The sequence below is a fragment of the Myotis davidii genome, unplaced genomic scaffold (assembly GCF_000327345.1).
Source record: "Myotis davidii unplaced genomic scaffold, ASM32734v1 scaffold1627, whole genome shotgun sequence".
NCBI classification, from domain to species: Eukaryota; Metazoa; Chordata; class Mammalia; order Chiroptera; family Vespertilionidae; genus Myotis; species Myotis davidii.
This window is the reverse complement of record NW_006298361.1, coordinates 54,247-54,978: the sequence shown is the minus strand read 5'-3', so window position 1 is coordinate 54,978 and position 732 is coordinate 54,247.

Below are 732 nucleotides of genomic sequence, written 5' to 3'. Positions count from 1 at the left end.
AATATCACATGATCTCACTCATTTATGGAATATAATGAACAACATAAAATGATGAACAAAAACAGATCCAGAGACAGAGAAGCATCGATCAGACCATCAACCTCAGAGGGAAGGTAGGGGAAGGTGGGGGTAAGGGGGAGAAATCAACTAAAGGACTTGTATGCATGCATATAAGTTAACCTATGGACACAGATAACAGGGTGGTGAGGGCATGAGTGGGGGAATGGGGGGCAATAAGGACAAATATGCAATACCTTAATCAATCAAAATAAAAAGAGAGAGGCAGGATTCAAAAGTATGTATCTAAATCTATGTTTTGCCACAAGCTTACAACTCTTCCTAGAACCACAATTTAATCCAAGCCTTTTGCAGACCATTCAGAGTACCTTGTTATTTTTTTCTTTTGCTTATCAGTTCTCACTTGTCTGCTTTAACTTTAAGCATTTTTCTATTAAGAAATAGAAAAACTGGTTTTTCCCACTGCAGACACAGCTGACTCTCACAGCCAGTTGGCCTGGAGGTCAAATCCCCCCAGTATTAACGACAACAATCAAGGCTTAACTACAATAAGACTGCACACAAAGACCACTAGGGGGTGCACCAAGAAAGCATAAAAAATGCGGAGACAAAGAAACAGGACAAAATTGTCATTGGAAGATATAGAGTTCAGAACCACACTTTTAAGGTCTCTCAAGAACTGTCTAGAAGCCACCGATAAAGCTATTGAGATCC